At 45.1% G+C, this 18027-nt stretch overlaps 1 long non-coding RNA gene across 9 annotated transcripts in view; it reads left to right on the forward strand.

The window, feature by feature from the left end:
• The first annotated feature begins 1818 nt into the window (after positions 1-1818).
• Positions 1819-18027, forward strand: part of LOC140655763 (uncharacterized) — a 121041-nt gene continuing 104832 nt past the window's right edge. For 6 of the 9 annotated variants that reach the window (XR_012043845.1, XR_012043852.1, XR_012043846.1 and 3 more), the window contains exon 1: positions 5573-5708. This is a non-coding gene — a long non-coding RNA (uncharacterized lncRNA). Of the gene's footprint in view, positions 1958-5572; positions 5709-18027 lie in introns of those variants that run through there. The other 3 variants (XR_012043849.1, XR_012043851.1, XR_012043850.1) reach the window with 1 other exon arrangement.

Here is an 18027-nt window from a genome sequence, read left to right on the forward strand (position 1 = left end):
CTGAATGCCTCCCAAAGTATGGTTCAGCTAGGGCTTGTGTGCCCCATCACTTTTTCCTCTCCCAAACTGCAAGGCCTTGTGAGTTCCTAGCAAAATGTGGGGTTCTTTATCAAACTGGCAAAAGAATACCAATTTTAGGAACATTATCAAGAATGTACCACTTACTGAAGGGACAGCAACCCAGAAAGCTCCTCTGCTCTTACATTTATGTAGATATAAGTAAAAGAAGCTTTAAGGCTAGCTGCTATTTGAGGTCGTGTCAACTCCCTGTGCTTTCATTTCCTTGCAATTTGGTTTCCAGAGTTTCCAGAAAAAGGTTGGGTCCCTCAGCTGCTGGAAGGGCTGTTTCAGATATTGCCAAGCTTAGGTCTTTGTCCAGCTCTAATAGACTCCCTCCACTGTGTGGCCATCAGGATGCTTTGGTGGAGCTGTGTCTGTCTTGCTGGGAGACATTAACATCTCTTCCAGAGCTCTGCTAGAAACTTCTGCCATTTTGTGTTTACTTCACTAGAGCCTGATGCAGAGCAGACAGCCATGGTGTTCCCTCTATGTTGGGGAGACTTTATGTAGCACACTGGTCTGTGTCTTATTTTTTCCCTTTGTTTTCAGTCCAAAGAGGATGCAAATCAGACATGCTCCTCAGCTCTGGAGTCATACTGTTCATATCAAGCTGTAGAGACTCATGTTTGCCCTATGAACTGTCGTGTGGCTCATGGAGAGCTAAAATGGTGGCTACCACATTTCCTTCTCTTGCTTTTCCCTTTGTTTCCTGAAACTAAGGTTTTGAAAGGAAAACTACAATGTGCCCGGCAGACAGTATCTGTGCATCATGGGGCTTGTCTCAACTCTCTCTCTGTTATGCAAGCTGATGGCATTTGAACAGGTTGGACAGTGACTGTCAGAAATAGCCTTTCAGAAATGCAATACCAGCCCTCAAATCCTAAACCATCTGTCATGGTCAAGTTAATGTAACCTTCTCCCTGCCATCAGTGAGAGCTGGGAGAGTATAATAGCAGCCAGTGCTTGGTCCAGTAGGATTTGGTCTGTTCACATGGCTTTCTCACATACTTGGGTCTGTTCCACTGGCTGCTTTGTGGCAGACTCCATTCTCAGTCCCTGCCCAGACAGAAATGGTCTGAGTTGGTGCTGAGGGATCTAAATTTTCTTTTTTTTCAGCAGGAGGCTCAGTTATATATGCAACCTGAGGGCTATATGGACTTGGTAGGGGCATAGCTGGTGCTACAAAGATCCGATGCAAGAAGGACTTTTGCTGTTGGACTCAGTGGCTTGCAGTACTCAGTGCCATGATTTCATAAGTCATGTGCTGGGTGCCAGCCTGGAGCTAGCAAAGTTTGCAATGCCTGTGAACATGACTATTGCTGGAAGGGCAAGTGGTTGTACTCTGACAACCCAGTTCTGATGTGGTCAATGCCAGGTGCCATCATGGGAACTTGGCTGCAGCTCATTTGCTTGAAAGTTGATATCTTTTCTTGTAGCTTTTGAATGTGTCTATATTTTCTGGCAGCGGGAGAAAATGGCTTTGAAAAATAATAGCAGCTTTTAAGTCAAATTGGTGTCAACATTCACTCTAGGCTACTAGAAGCTGATCAGTTTAAGTTCCTACTTGGCAAATGAAATTCCTGTCTTGCTGGCCTCTCTCTGCAGCCCAATTCTCGTAACTGCTACTTGTTCTTCACTCTCTTTCTTTCTAATGTGTCTGGTCAAAGAGGTGTTTAGTTGCTGAGGTCTAGGATCTGGTGTGTTTTTGAAGGTACCCATGCTTGGGCCTCTCTCCTTTTTTTTATAGGAGAACTCTTGTAGGAACAGAGGAGAAAAGAAGGCAAAAGTTGGTGAAGCTTTAGCACCTGCCTTGAATATAGTCCAGCTGATGAAAACCACCAGTCACTGCTCTCAGCAAGGCAGCTGATTCCAGACATCATGGTTGGACCAGAGACAGGTGGGTAGTGAGGATCCATGGGGGAGCCATTACAGCCTATTCCAGGTGAACAGAAAAACGAAAGAAGCAAAGCTGCTTGTGAATAGAGAGAATCAGGAGAGCAAGAGGTAGATGGGCTGATGAAATAATGCTGTCTTTAACTGTGAATAAGTAACAGCATCACAGGAGGCATTCAGGGCAGCAGTTTTGGGGGGTTAAAATGAAAGTTAAAGATTACATTTAGGATTAGGAAAATCAGGACCGCTAAGGCATACTCAGTGAATGCTAAAGATCAAGGTATAGGCAAACCCAGATATGTCTGGAGTAATGTCTAGTAATTAGATATGATGTATATATGTATGATACACTATATCATCTTTTATGTTAACAACACATGTATATGATATCTATTACATGTACGTGTATCATATTTATACATATTATTAGCAGATTATATGTTACAATATATGCAGACTAATTCCTTGGATTTATGGAAGTGTTAGAAGTTGCTGTGCCAAGAAAAAGGTTTCCTCTGGCAGCTCTTTACATCAGCTCCTGTATGACAGCAGCTTACACATGAGGCTTTTTTGTTGCTCTGAGTGACTAGCTGTGAATGCAGCCTTTGCTGAGACTGTAGGTTTGACTGGAGCTCCTCCTGCCTTCCCTTGAACGTTCAGGGATAGTGCAGACTGTGTTAGCATGCAATGCAGATGCTGGTGAATGAATAAAGTGGAAAACGAAGAAAGAGCTAGCCTGTCTTTCTCATCGTTTTCAGAAAGTAGAGGAAGGCATTAGCGGCCTCCAGAGGGAGTTTCTCTTCTCAGCTGGTCTCTAAGCACGGGGAACTGATGCCTCAGGGAATCTCTTGACGTATGAGCCTATTTTACTTACTTCTGTCATGATCCTTCAGAGGGCATTTGTTTCCTGTTTGGTTTGAAAAGATTGGGTTTACTGTATGCTAATTTTGTATGAGGACATCAAACCTTGCCGAGGAACCAGTGCGCCAGAACAAACTCACTTCCAGCTCTGCTGGGAGTCTGTATAGCACTTTGCATACCAGCCCTGCACTCTGCAATGTGGAGCTCAAGTAATGAACCTCCCCATCAGGTTTGAGACTGATCAGCTGTAACTACAGAGCCACGTGTGTGGTGTGGGGACCAAATAACACAGTCATTCCTTCCCACTTCTACAGCTGTATCAGGTCTGCTATGTAAGGGTTGACTGAGTTGTTCTGTAAATCTCAGCAATAAAAATGTGTCCACAATCACCCAAATAATGGAAGGAAAAGATGAGAGCATAAAATGATTATGCTGGTGAAAGAAAGGAAGACTAGTGGAGTCTGAAAGAGATGTGGGCAGGTGAGCAATGGGCCTTGTGAAGCAGAACGAAATGCATTATTATTTTTAATGGAAATTCAAAAAAGGCTTTGTAGATGAGCTGGGCAGAGGATGAGTAGAGAAATTGCTAATTCTGTTTCATAAAGATGGTGGGAGTGAAACTGTCTTTGTTCCACTGCTCATGCAAATGGATGTAGCAGCTGGAAAGGACTATCTGGCAAGGGGTGGGAGGGACCTCCCATGGGGATTGCACTTCGCACCTGCCACTTTTTCTTCCCGTTTGTGCCACAGAAATCCATTGTGCTGGTGTGAAGTTCTGGATTCCCTGTGGAGGGAAGGAGATGTCTCAGAAATTTCAGTGAGATGCTAATGCCAGGCTTCTTGCTGCCCCTCTGGCTTGAGTCTCAAACTGGCCACACCACATGTTTTCTCTGGTTTACTTAGTCCCTAAGCAACCTTTCTGGCCTAGGCCATCCTCCATCTAGCATCCTGCCAGTATGCTTGAGGCTTTCTGCCCTCAGAAAACTTCCTGCATGTGGGATTTGCGATAGAAATAATAGGATCTCTGGAAACTGTGAGCTGAACCATTAATAACATTTGCTCTGAGATCATTAAGGGAGGAATTGCTGCATAGCAGTTTTGCCATCAGAACCAAATCTGTATGGAGGCATTCTCCTACATAAGTAGGTTAACTATGTCTTCCGAATTACAGGTAGCTAAAGCTACTCTTAGCTTCAGGCTCATGAGTTACAGGGAAGGATCTCTTTGGTTCTGATGCCACCACCAGGGAGCAGAAGTCCTTAGACTTTCACAGACTCTGAGGTGTTCTCTCTCCTCCTTTCTTCTGGGTTGGGTGCCTAAAGCTCAGTTTGAAAAATGACAATAATCTCGCTAGGATACATGATGGTGGTGTCAAACAGGACATTCCCATGGTGTTCAGTGCTCCTTACAAAAATGGACCCTATCTCCTATTCCAGAGGCTGCTAGAGAATGTGGCACAGATTTAAAAAAAAATACATAATAAAAAAATAGTCTGTGTCCATGGGGAGAGCGTTCCCAAGAAAAGCATTGGCTGAGAAAGAGCTTTTACTCTGCTTCAGGCAGAATCAGAAGTAATTAAACATCCTAGTGAAGCACTGGGAGTGGGCACACTTTGGGGAAGAGGCTGATCTCTCAGGTAAGAAAAATCTCAAACCTGAGAATAAACGGCTCCAAGAGAGGTAGTTGGTGAGATTTTGGAGGTGAAGGAGCTAGAGGTAGTTTTACCCTCTTACTGGCTTGAGACAGGGGAGAAGTGGAACCGGTGCTGCTGGTGGAGTGGATTCTTCCTGCCTAACAAAAGCACCTTCAAGCTTTTTCTGTAGTGTCATACCCAGTTGCCCAGCTGGCAACTAAGCACCCCACAGCTGCTCGCTCACTCCCCCCTGGTGGGGTGGGGGAGAGAATCAGAAGACTAAAAGTGAGAAAACTCGTGGGTTGAGATAAGGACAGTTTAATAAGCAAAGCAAAAGCCACACACACAAGCAAAGCAAAACAAGGAATTCATTCACTACTTCCCATGGGCAGGCAGGTGTTCAGCCATCTCCAGGAAAGCAGGGCCCCATCACATGATACCGTTACTTGGGAAGACAAAATGCGATCACTCAGAACGTCCCTTCCTTCTTCTTCCCCCAGCTTTATATGCTGAGCATGACATCATACGGCATGGAATATCCCTTTGGTCAGTTGGGGTCAGCTGTCCCAGCTGTGTCCCCTCCCAACTCCTTGTGCACCCCCAGCCTACTCACTGGTGGGGTGGTGTGAGAGGCAGAAAGGCCTTGACTCTGTGTAAGCACTGCTCAGCAATAACAAAAATAGCCCTGTGTTAACACTGTTTTCAGCACAAATCCAAAACATAGCCCCATACTAGCTACTATGAAGAAAATAACTCTATCCCAGCCGAAGCCAGCACATGTAGACATAGAGATGAAAAGTAACTCAGCTCTTAGAAGCCTTGCTGCAGCCCAGCTACATATGGGTGGGATGAGTCTGGGCCTTTGGCCAGATGTGTTGTAGAAGGTTAAAGCACCAAGTATGAAGTCCTTTGACTCACTGAGCTCCTTCTCCAGTCATGATGGCTGGCCTACCTGGGACACCCTGAGAGCCTTGTGGGGACCTGGAAAGTGTGCTGTGATGTGCTGCAGCAATGCCCTATGACTAGCATAGGTTGGTTGTGATGGGTGCTGCGCTAACCCCCTCTTGGATTTGCAGGGAAGAAAGCTTGAATGTGGGATCCTCAAGGCAGTGAGGTATTCAGATGACCAGCAAAGAGTGAGTTAAGGAGTCGGAGAAATACCAGACATCATCTGGAAAGAGGGTGATATTGGCAGGAAAGAGCTGCCCCAGCCTTTGGACATGTCCCCAGTTTGAACAATGGTCTGGCTGGTTAAAGGAAGGTCAGTGCCATGGGATGGGGGAAGGGGTGTGGGACTAAATATTTGGGAGGAGGGGGAAGGAGATGCAATGTCTATGGCCAGGGTTGGAGCAGAAATCCAGAGATTGGCCATGGCTGTGGAGTTTGAGCCTAGAAGTACCAAGAGCTTTGACAGAAGGAGCAGACAGCTGAAGGTAGAAGCTTAGAAGGAACACAGCTGGACTGAGCCTGCAGTTCTGTGCATTGGCTCTGGGATCAAATGCAGCTCTTTGGTATGATCCAGTTCAGTTTCAGGAGCTAATATGTGACTGTGAGAATGAAAGAGTGTGCAAATACAGACTTGAAAGACAAATGTAACATCAATTTAGCTTTTAGGCTGCAGTTTTTGTCTGTATCAGATATTCATTTACAAGGAAGGATGTATGCCTTTTTCCTGCCTTTGTGAAGGCCTTAGCCCTAGTGATGGGGAGTGAGATTTTGAAGTGTGAATTCCATACAATAGCAAAGCACAGATTCTCCAGGGGCAGGCACAGCACCTGCCCAAGGCAGCTTCTAGGGTTGATGGTTGGCTAACTGGATAATGTAGAGGGATTTAGGTGGTGATAATGGTCTATGATGGTATTTAATAGAAAATGGTGGTGGGGTTGTTATTTCTGGGGAATTTAACCATCCCGGATGCATGACCTTGCACAGCACAAGCTTCCCTAGCGTGAAGTTATGCTACCTGTTGTGGAGATGCTAAGGAGTCCTGAATCACTGTGTAACTTCCCTGTGCACAGCTACTTGCCAGTCAGATGGTACAGGTGCAGGGTAGGACCACTCTAACCTGATGAGAAATAGGTAACAGATAATGTGTCTCAGGGTGCACTTGATTACTTGTGTCAAGCCCTCTTTTACTGAGAGGTACCTGTGCCAGGATGGGCTGGACAGTGTATTGGGCTACATATTCTCATTCTAACTCAGACAAATTTTCCCTGTTTGTGCCTGTGTAGATACTGGGCATTCAGCCTGACCTTCGTCTGGCATTTCAAGGGACAGTCTGAGCAGTGCCAGGGTCTTCATGAGAGAAGCGCTGTACCCTGGTACAAAAATAGGAGCGTTTGCTTTTCATAGACAGCTCAAGCTGGATCTTGAGACTACAGGACCAGGCTCACCTCCCCTACAGCCCCCCAACATTAAGCATTTCCTTTGTAATAGTCAGTGCCCAAGGCCTGATTTCTATGCAGAGTCTGTAGGGAGGGGGAAGCAAGAACAAAAAGAGAAAAAGGTTTTAGGATTTGCTTTTTCAATGGCAGTTCATTCTGATCATTTGTGTGTGTGCTTCCAGAGTGCAGGAATGGAGGGGATGCCACTGCTTCATTTGGTGCTCCAGAAGACTAATGGACCTTGACAACTGCAGCACAACATGGAAACTATTAAAAAGGGAGGACTGATTAAAGCCCCAACCATCCCAGCATTCCCCTGGGCTCTTAACCCCGTGTTGGAGCTGAGCAGCCTAGCAATGCGTCCTCCCAGTCTGCACAATTAACATCTCTTGTCACTAATTGATTCCTGTGGTGCTCACAGGACAATTAGAATTTAAATTGCCTTTTACAAAGGTCATGAAAACATGATAAAAGACGAATCTATTAGGAAGGATCACTCAGGAGTCTCTCTCCTTTTCCACAGCACTGGCTGTTGGTTATCATACAGACATGAGTGAGGGGAGCTAAGAGAGCGGTTCATGCCTTGGGTTCATTTCTTCTTTATTGTAGTTCATGGCACAGGCTCAGCTCTTTGTGACTTGTGAATATTCTTGCACTGAAGATGGCATTTAATTTTTTTTACTGCCTCTTTTAGAAGGGTTTTGTGTCTGTATGTGCTATCCCTTGTTTGTCTTTTCTGATAAACGTTGAAATAGCTGGTTTTGCATTTGAGTCTTGAATTCACTGCAGGGGGGGAACCTATTTGTAATGGAGGGCGAAAGATTTGCCTTCACAGGGCAAAATTGTCTTAGTACCAGCCTGTCTTTAATCCCAGAGGGTGGAGTAATGGATTAAAACCTGACATGACTCCCTGGAAAGCAAAGGCTGTGAGGGAAAGGGCAGCTGGAGCTCTGTCTGCACAAGGATGCATATGAGGATCTGAGTACATGGTTCACCAGTATTGTTACTCCAGCTTTCTGTAAAATAGTCCTCAATAAAGAGGTCCTAGAAGAGAATGCATGAATACAAGTGCATGAAAGCATCACTTCTAAACCCATGCTTGCAGCTGTCCCCATCTGCAGCTGATACTTCTAGGAATGGCATTATGACCTTAGAAACCTATGGAACTCATGCCATCACATCTGAGCTGGGTGCAAACCCTGGATACAGGTGCCTGTAGCATCATGGCTCGGCAAGCTGTCTGAGTTTTGCCTCCAAAGTAGAATATGGCAGTTTGGGGTGAGCTTAGATGGGGAGCTGGTATTTTGCTAGCAAACAGGAATATTCCAAGTTGTTACAGTTATGGCAACACTCCTCTCTGTCAGCCTCAAACCTCAACAGTGGAAAGAGATTTAAAGCCTTGTGTGTCAGGTTTAAGGCAATGTCTTGTAATTGCAGCAAATCAGCCTGGAATGGATCTTGGCAGGTTACCTAATTCATCTGCCTTCTCCAAGGCAGGATCAGCTCTACTCATATCCCTAATCTGTTTTCCAGGAAGCCTCTCACACAGGTGCCTTTGCTGCAGTGAGGACTGGGTTGGGGGGCAGATTACCCCTTGCAGGATTTAGCACATCTTGTTCTGATGTACCCGGTCCTGCCTTCATAGAGACAGCATTCTGGACTAGCTGTATTTCAGGTCTGGATGCAGTGAAAAGCAGTCTTAAATCTTGTAGTTCAGTAATTTCTCTTCTGTCACATATGCCCCAAGTGTGGGCTTTGACAGGGAAAACAAAGTTTGAGAGCCACTGCTGTGGTCCAGAACCAGCCTCATGTAGCTACAGCAATATTTCATGCTGAGAGAGAAAATCTAGTCAGAATATCCAATTGCCCATCCCATCCTATCCCAGTGGCATCCCCATTATAAAGAAACCCGTCTGGCTATTTGAGAAACTCATGTCCTTTCCAAGTCCTGCCTTTGACTTCTTGCTATTCTGGTTATTGAAATTGATTTTGCACTCCAGGCATGGGATTTTCCATTGCCAAGTTTAATGTCGGAGATAATAGAAATTATGTTTCCACTCACACATAAATCTCGGGGCTGTTTGTGCTCAGATGACTGGACAGTAAGTACAGGTGAAATTGCTCCTGTGATTGTTTCAGTAAAAGTGTATTATTGTTGTAAGGTTTTATAAAGTGTGTTTAACTGTTTTACACATATTTCTAGCAGTCACTGAGTAGGTTATTTTTTTTTATTAGAATAAATATAAACCTCTAAGCAAGGCATCTAATTTCTCTTCTTGACAGTGTGGTAAACCAGCTGGCTTTGGAAGTAGGCCAAAGAGTGAGCAGCAAGACCACCCGGGAGTTGTGCAGTACCCCTCCGCTGTGCTTGCCCTGCAGTTTTGCACTCAGAGAAGCCAACCTGTGCAAAAGATCACATGGATATCTCTGCTTTTGCACACCTCCTCATGTGGGGCAATCATCAGGCTTTGTACTGACTGCAGCACAGTCTGGTCTGCACTAAATCTTGCCATCATTAGTCAGTGCACATAGGACCTGGCTTTGAAAAGCTTGGGAAAGAATAAGCAAAGGTGAATCTCTTGAGCTTTAAGGGCAAAACAGTCTGAGAAGGTTTCTTCAGCTCCCAAGAGCTAATGGAGATAACGGTGTTAGTGTCAGGCCCACAGGGATCAGTTACTGGATTGTGGCCTGAAGGCACTCTAGCCTTTGGGGTCCCCATGTCTTAACCTGGCAGCTTTTTCTGCTCCCAGGAGGAGGAAGGACTTGTTGTTCCTTTTCAGAACGTATGAGAGAATCTCACACTCTACAAGGATAAAGGAGTGGGAGGAAGGACTCTGGAGTGATGGAGGGGCTATAGCCTCCATCCACTTCAGCTACAGGCTCCTCTGGTTAGGTGTGAATCTGCTCAGCTCTGCAGTCCTCACCTGGGTGACATTCCCATGATCGGAAGGCCTTGATCAGCTTTCCAAACAGCTCTGTGTAACCCAGCCAGCTGGCTGCCAACCAGCCCTGCTGCCATCTGCTACCCTGTGCCTCTGTTGTGTCTGGGCCCTGGATGCCAAAGATGCTGCCGTAGTTCCTTCCTGAGGGAAGCCCAGACCATGATAATTCAGGTGTTCTTCAGACAATATTCTTCCTGCAATAAAGTGCCAGCTTCAAACAGCCAGGGCATGCTGTGTGGTGATTAGAGCACCGCAATGAGTGGAATGTATGCGAGACATTTCTTACGTGGCTTCCTACCTGTCCTGACCCCATATTCTTTTATGCTTCACACGTCTCGTGTCCTTGGCTCAAGGAATATCATTAGTGTGTGTCAGGTAGTGCCCAGCATGGTGAAGCCTCAGCTTGTGTTGGTGTTTTGGGTATTGCTGAACAGTTAAAAATGATGCACTTACCTTATTTTTGCGCTTGCATGCATTTGGCAATGTTGCTTTGCTGTATTACATTGCTTCCCTCCCAGAGATCTTAACTTTGGCTGGGAGCAAAGGGGCTCAATTTATCTCTTCCTTACCTCACAGGGGTTTGGTGAAGCTCAGCTAGCAAAAACTTGTAAATTGCTTGGAGATCATTAGAGGAAAAGTGCTGTAGAAGAGCAAAGTATTATTTATTAATGTGCCTCTGTCTTACAGTGCCATAAGTATCAAGATTTTAATTGTGCAGACTTGTAATCTGAGTAACTTCCTGGATCTGTTTTATTTTTTCCTTTGATTGCCTTGGTAAATAATTTCATGGAGCAGTCACTGTACAAAGTGATGCAGGAGTGGTGTTTAAAAGCCAGGTCTGTCAGGGGTAGAAGGCAATGGGATGCCACAGTATGACTTTCAGCTTTCCTTTGGCTTCTCTAATCTCTACTGCCTCAGTCTTATCCTCTGCATCTAAACTTGCTTTTCCTCTGTCCTTGTTTAAAATTTCACCTCTGCTTGTGAGAGGAGTGCGCAAAACAGTATTACAATGATGAACAGAGATCTTACATTGCAAGGGGCTCCAGATCACTTCATCAGCAGTATGCAACCATTAATAAACTCTAGCCATGCCTGAAAATTTGCATTATACTCACTTTTGGGCAGGACATGAACAATGCGGCTGAAGGGCAGAGGAGGGAGAAAATCCTTCCTCTCATCTGCTAGCTTCAACTGGCATGGGGAGGTGTGAGCTGGCAGCAGCTGTGGGGCTGCACAGCCTGCCTTGCTCTCCAGACCACGGCAGCAGCTGCCTCTGTTGCAGCCAGTTTGAAGCAGCGAGGCTGGGTGTGAGCTGAGTGTAGTTACTCCAGGAGGAGTTTGACCAGTCAAGATGCAGTTAAATATCTCTTGTGAAAGTGCTGAAGTCAGGGTTTTTCTCTGCATCTAAGAGCTGTTTCCAGATGGGTGATATTAGGGGCATATCAACTGCCATTTTGCCCATCCCACCGGGATTGGGCTGGGATCTTTCAGGTGCTTATCTCTGAGCTTGTGAGAAAGTGGCAAGCGTGGTATTGCAACAGACTGATCTGCAGAGGCTGATGTCAGATGCTGTGCCTGGTGGGATGATATCAAGTGATCCACAAAGAATGACGTCAAACACGGTGGTGTGTGGGCTTAAAACCGAACCCTTTGTGCAGTATTTCTAACGTGCAATAAAGAAATTCCTTCCCTTGTTCTCTCTCTCAATCTCTCTCTCTCTCTGCCTGTTTTGTTTTTAATTGCCTCAAAAACATGGCAAGGCTCAGCCTGCTCCTGTTTTCCCAAGTGGATGGGCAGCCAGCTGCTTGCTTGTGCATTTCTAAGCTCTGGGATAGGCTGTTCTACTACATTGTTCATAGGCCTCTGAGATTACCCCATTTCATACAAAATTCAGCAGAAGCAGCAGCAATTGTGTGTGTGTGGTTTTTTACTCCTTCCTAGCTCTGTCAGATCAACACCAGCTTTAAAATGTTTGCATTGGCTATCAGTGAAATATAGAGCTGATCTGAAGACTTTCCTTTCTTCTGGGGTATGAAATATGAATAGCACAGTGCTCTCCTCTCTGCTCCTTCCCAAGCTTGCTATAGAATTCTGATGGCTGCAACATAACCATCCCATATCAAACTCAAGGGGATAACATCCCATATACATCAGCATTGCAAGGAAATCTTCAGGTAGGGTGATGAGCATGTCTCCAGACAGTCCTAGGGTATTATACCTCCAGGTGTGGTGATCAGACAGTTTCTTTGTGGTCATTGCAAAGGCATGGAGAAGGAGAGAATATCTACTGTTGTGACCTTCACACTGAGACCATCACTGAAATCCCTAGTCTCCAAGGGATGTGCTTTCAGTTGGCAGCAGAACTTAAAGCTACATCTGACTTATCCCTCAGTTGTAACCATCTGCCTTTTTTGCTGCCTCAGACAGTCTCACTTCCCATTCAATTAGCAACATTCCCCAAGGGACTCAATTATGCCACCTGAGAGAGAAGAAGGGGAACAAATGGACCGTGCTTCAAGAGAGAAAAAGGAGCGTCAAGTCCTAATTCAAGCACAGTGGCAGACTGGCCTTTCCTCATGAGATAGCACTAACACTTAAGAGAGGAAGTCACTAATATCTGCTGCTGCCGAGACAAGCATGACTTCCAGAGGCTCCATGGGTAAATGTGAATGCATCTGCAAATGCTGAGGGCCATGAAATGTGCACCAGGGGAAGATCTCCAGTAATGATTGCCCATTACATGGGCAATATCAATCAGGACAAGTCCTTGTCCCTTTAGCTATGCCAACAATCTTCAGTGGCAGTGATTAATACACTCTCCATTTTGTTTTAAATATGTGGTCAATATTGAAAAGATGCATTTTAAGCATGAAAGGTCTTTCAAGAGCTGTGTTTATGCTTACAGAAAGGGGATCCATGTTTCAAAGGTGTAGATGAAATGATATCAAAGTGAAAAAGGAAGAAAACAGCACATTTCTTGACTCTATGAAGATTTGAAAAGTATTTTGAAACCTAGAGAAACTCTTTGCAATGGGAAATGTGTTTTCCTCATGCATTTTGGCTGAGATTTCCAAAGATTTTTGTATGTGTAGGAGCACCAGCAATTACAGTGCTGCTCAGCTCACTGGGCAAGCTTTGGTGTTGCAGGAGAGAGATGTAGCGTGAGGATTACAGAGGAAGTTGGTATTCACAAGGATGCGCTCAGGAGCATCTGTAAAGGTAGAGCCAATGGCTGGGCCTGGCCTGGGCTTTATTGAGGATGTGTCTGGAGTTCAAGAGTTGACTGAATTAGTACATCGAACAAACCCTGATTAACACTCGAATTCTGTCTCAGCTCAAGATCCCTCAGCTAAGAGAGTGATCTCTGTGCCTTACCACATGCATGTGATGGCTTCTGGCCTTGCCTTTGAGCCTGGTGCTAAAGAAGTGGATATGGAGACTGGTTGTGCTGTATGCTAGGGCCTTGCTCATGCAAGGCTTGCTAAAGTCACAGTTATTGCCTAGTAGGAGAGCTGGTGTGACCTGGTCAGCAGTGATACCACCCTGTCCTGCCCAGCCCAGCTCTGAGCAGCCCTGGGGTCTCAAAAAAGTCCATATGATCAAGCTGTAGTAACTTAAGACTCCTGCTTACGTGGCTTCTACTCCTTGCCCTTCAGCTGATCATTGGTAACTGATCCTTTTAGTGAGGGGACTTTGAAGTTATTATGAAACTTTTTAAGGTAGTTGGGTGAACTGCATGGTGAAGCCTACCAGGGGTGCTCATATGGCCATCTATGATCACAGTTGGTGCATAGAAGCCAAACGGCAGTACTTTTATCTGGGTTCTTGGTAAAAATATTGACACCCATCAGCACATTGTTGCACTTGGCTATTACTGTTGCTGGCAGAAGACCTGTGGGCAGGCTGAGGAGCCTGGTGGTAAAAGCATGCTGTCTGGACTAAGGAGCCTACCAGCATTCAAACTGTGGCTGAACTCAGTTCCAGCCCCCTGAGTATGGCTCAGCTTGGGATTCCCAGCCAGGTCAGTGCTGCAGGCATACTCATATTTATGACTGGAATCAATTGCTTTTATATCAAAGAGCAGATGGAATAAGGCAAGAGGGAGAAAGAGGAGGGGCTGTGGTGCAGATCTGGTTCTCTCAGCTTGAAGAGCTCTGCAAGCCCATGTGGTTGTTGCTGCTGTGTTCAGCTGAATGCATGCTGCAGTGGAAGGCAGCAGTGAAATGGTTAAGATGCATTGGCCAGGCTGCTTTAGAAATCCAGTATGGAAATAACAGGGGCTCTTAAGACTAGGACTAAATTGTAATGACAGGCTTATGTGGACAAAGCCAGTGGGGAGACTTTAATTTCACCAGTGCTCAGGAATGGAAAGAAATGAAAGCTGGCACATGATTCTGTTTCCACTTATGAAGCACCCATCTGCCTTTTTAAAATTCAATTTATGGGAATGGTGAGTAAGGCTGGGCCAGTTCTTAGCTATTAGATCCATGCCATTAACATCCCAGCCGCTTCATTGTATCAATAGCATGCACTGAGCAAGGAACATCTCTCATGCAGGATTGGCAGAAATTGATATTAATAAATGGATCTAATATTCTTAAATTTGTATTCCTTCCCAAGACTCGCAGTGACCCCAAAGGGCAGAAGAAATAATAAGTAAAGGCCTAATTCATTATTTATAACCAGGCAAACCAGGGAAGTAACTCAGGGAGATTACCCAGATAATCCAGCATTAGCATCTTGTTTCAGAGATCTTTATTAGGACTCAGGAAAGGCTTCTGGGAGAGTGAAAACGGTACAGTAAATTCATATGCTAGCCTTTGACCCTGACTAGTGCCCTGACCTTATAATTTACTTTGGGATGTGTGTGAGTTTAACAGAAGGATAAACACTGTTGGGTAAAGAGAGAGGAAAGGAGGCTGAAGAGGGGCAGTACCATTTTAAGCTGCTTGGAGTGGATTTCAGAGTCGTCAGCAAAGCTGCCTTTGCAGTCATGCACCATGAACGGTGTCCAGCTGCTGTCTCCTCTCTTGCCTGGTTTATGGGGCCAAATGAATTTTTGGAGGCATTCCTCAATCTTTTAGACTGTTTTACAGAATAGAAAGAATAATACCACATCCTAGAGATCAGGCTCATGAGGTTAATGTTTCTGTGATGCTTTGAGGTTAAAACACATCAGTTCTTGTAGTTCAGTGTCTGTTATTCTTTCTCAATGCAGGGACAGCCTATAGGCCTTTTGAAAAATTATTACTTTACTGTCCTGTCCCTTGTTGCTTTTGTATATGGTATGTGGTTGATTTTGCAGAAGGAGGGGACCAATTGCTGAGCTGCAGGTTGAGAAATAGTGTCCTCATTGGATTTTGGTTTTTTTTTCCTGAAGAGGTTTAGAATAGTCTTAGGTTGCAGGAATGAAACCAGCTAAAAGGTTACAAATAAATTTTTGCAGGAAGATGTAGAAGATGTACCATGGGATGGAGGGGGTGACTCTCCGTCTGAGATTCCCAGCTCAGTTTTGCAGATGTGAAATGTCTGAATAAGTTATGGGAAAAGAATTTAATGCATGTTTAGTCCTGATAATGCCTTCAGCTCTTTATGCTTTGCCGAGCAGTCCTTTATTGCGTAAAGAGGTTTGCTTTTGTGTACTAATAGCAAGGAGATGGGAGATACACTTCTTGGAAAATTCATGGGAACTCCTCTCTGGATGGCTTTTTGATTGGGACTGTTACTCATCTTAATTCTTTGCATTCATTGTTGGTTCAGATACGTGGGCAGACAGTTCAAACAGGAGCAGAGCAGGCTGTCAACAGTTAATAGAGTAGCAGTGCAACTACTTTGCATTTATATTGTACCTTCCCTCAGAGGAACTCTAAGTGTTTCCAAATATTAACTAATCCCCAGTAGACACCTGCCAGGTAGGTACAGTCAATAATAAGCCCATTTTAGATGAGGAAGGCTGAGGCAGAGCAGTTTAACGGTTCCGTAACAGATCAGTGGCAGTGCTGGGAATAAAGCCCAGGACTCCCAGATGCCAGTCCCTGGCTCTGATACACTCTGCTTCTTTTTAATCTGAATGGATTTTACCCATCCCTAATATAAAGCAGATCAGATCACCTACCATGTCTGCATACACAAATTTCCTTTAAACACTGGCTGTCAGTGGGCCTTTTCGTGAAATCACACACAGAGGAAAGAGAGAATATTACCATCTGGGATATCATATCAGCACTTCTAGAGATCTTTGGTACAGGATGTATCCAATTATAAATGAGCTAGAAGCCTACAGTCTAACAAAAGCAGGTGGAACCTTATCAGCAGCAATGAACAGTTTAGGAAAGGAGAGTTAGCAGGATTATTAACCCTCTTGAAATAGATTTTGCCTTCCAAAAGGGAAAATAATAATGTCCATAACTAACAGAAAAACAATTTGCAACACTTAATTAAATTAATAAGAACATGCTAATGCAGAGTTAAGACTGCACAAAGACTTCTACTACATTGCATGCTAAGTATGCAATTTTCATACGCTCATAACTTTGTTAAATCAAAGCCAAATTTCTTCCAATTTAGGAAAGCACAGACTCCTCTTTGAGACTCCATGTGCCAAGTTTCAAGCACGAGCTATGCTTTCTGGCTAGAAGGCTTTTGGGGTTTGTTTTTTTTCTCCCCCCTCCGTGTGCTTTTCATCATTCTGTAACTCACAAGCAGCTGAAGTGATTTTTCTGAGATGATTCAAAACACTCTTCAGCGCTGGGAAAACATTCGATTGTGAAGCAGTTTTTCAAAAGTGTGTTGAAATGGACTGGGAATGAGTAGTGTCTCCTAGCCATACCTGCTGAGGGTGCTGGCAGCTCCGCCTGCAGTAAGCTTATCATTATGAGAATTGCATTACTACTACAAATTGTGCCTGGAAGCAACGGGCACTATATTGCTGCCAGAGCTGTGCTGTGATTCCAGATATACCTGCTACCAAATGGCACCTAAATTACTAGGTCTTCATATTGTTGTGGTACCAGTTCTGTGCCACTATACCTGGCCCAGCTGTCCCACTTGCTGATGCGGCCTTGTCATTTTAGCTAAGGGCTGGCAGGAAAGAAGAACCCAGTCCTTTCCCTGAAAGGGCTTTATGCATGTGCTAAGCACGGTGGGGGGTGAAGTCTAAGACTGTTTTTAGGGCCCTCCCTCAAAGTGCTGCATGGTCAATGTGCTAGCTCGCTGCCTGAGATGTACCAAGGAGTGCAAGCTGCAAGCAAGCTGATTCTGCCCTGTTCTGCTGGTGTGTGTCATGTAGCCAGCTCTGTCGTAGGAGTGTAGTAAACTAGGTGGCTCTCAAGGTGTCCTGTAACGTGTCTATGCAATTCCTGAAATGGTGACAAAACTGGGGTAGGACTCAATCTGAAAGGTGCTACTGACCTCATGTGTGAGAAGAGCAGGAAGAGGTGCTGCTCATCTCTCAGGATGAAGTCCTTTCTGCTCCAAAAGCTGACAAAAGGAAAAGAAACTAAAAGAAGAACATTTTAAAGCTGCTTTTGGTATCTTCTTTTCTGGGTTTCCTCCCCTGCTGTCATGGTTTAACCCCAGCCGGCAACTAAGCACCACACAGCCGCTCACTCACTCCCCCCCGGTGGGATGGGGGAGAGAATCAGAAGACTAAAAGTGAGAAAACTCGTGGGTTGAGACAAAGACAGTTTAATAGGTAAAGCAAAAGCCGCGCACACAAGCAAAGCAAAACAAGGAATTCATTCACTACTTCCCATGGGCAGGCAGGTGTTCAGCCATCTCCAGGAAAGCAGGGCCCCATCACGTGTAACCGTTACTTGGGAAGACAAAATGCGATCACTCAGAACGTCCCTTCCTTCTTCTTCCCCCAGCTTTATATGCTGAGCATGACATCATACGGTATGGAATATCCCTTTGGTCAGTTGGGGTCAGCTGTCCCAGCTGTGTCCCCTCCCAACTCCTTGTGCACCCCCAGCCCACTTGCTGGTGGGGTGGTGTGAGAGGCAGAAAGGCCTTGACTCTGTGTAAGCACTGCTCAGCAATAATGAAAATAGCCCTGTGTTATCAATACTGTTTTCAGCACAAATCCAAAACATAGCCCCATACTAGCTACTGTGAAGAAAATAACGTGATCCCAGCCAAAACCAGCACACCTGCCAACACAGGCACATTTCTGAAGGTGCTGGTAGAGGATTGCCTGTGTGCATTTTCTGGTATCAACCTACAAAATTACCTAGTGACACATAAAATGTCCTAA

This window comes from Ciconia boyciana, chromosome 8 (assembly GCF_034638445.1).
Source record: "Ciconia boyciana chromosome 8, ASM3463844v1, whole genome shotgun sequence".
Taxonomy (NCBI): domain Eukaryota; kingdom Metazoa; phylum Chordata; class Aves; order Ciconiiformes; family Ciconiidae; genus Ciconia; species Ciconia boyciana.